The sequence below is a fragment of the Morone saxatilis genome, unplaced genomic scaffold (assembly GCF_004916995.1).
Source record: "Morone saxatilis isolate NCDOM2014 unplaced genomic scaffold, NCSU_SB_2.0 Contig19, whole genome shotgun sequence".
Taxonomy (NCBI): domain Eukaryota; kingdom Metazoa; phylum Chordata; class Actinopteri; family Moronidae; genus Morone; species Morone saxatilis.
The window spans coordinates 22,487,279-22,487,558 of NW_023339751.1; the positions used below are offsets into that span (position 1 = coordinate 22,487,279).

General features: G+C 50.7%; 1 protein-coding gene across 5 annotated transcripts in view; it reads right to left on the reverse strand.

Annotated features, from left to right (window-relative positions):
- gbf1 (golgi brefeldin A resistant guanine nucleotide exchange factor 1) overlaps nt 1-280 on the reverse strand; it is an 85,860-nt gene that overhangs the window by 23,418 nt on the left and 62,162 nt on the right. The gene's annotated exons all lie outside the window — the stretch shown is intronic.

Sequence of the window (280 nt, forward strand, 5' to 3'; positions counted from 1 at the left end):
ACACACACACACACAGACAAACCACCTCCTCCCCCACCCCCTAGCCGCCTGTTTAGGATGAGTTCACCTCTCAGATGGACCACCACTGGCTACAGCTGTTGGCTGTGGGCTTTCTGAGCCGCCAAGCAGCACCAGTGCAAATGCTCGCACTCCCAGAGGAATGTCATGCCATCAGACACAAATAGTGGCATGTCCCATGGAGAGACACCAAACAGATGTATGAATACAGTTCAGCTAGATTTAAATCTGGTAAATGGTAAATGCGCCTTTCTAGTCTTCC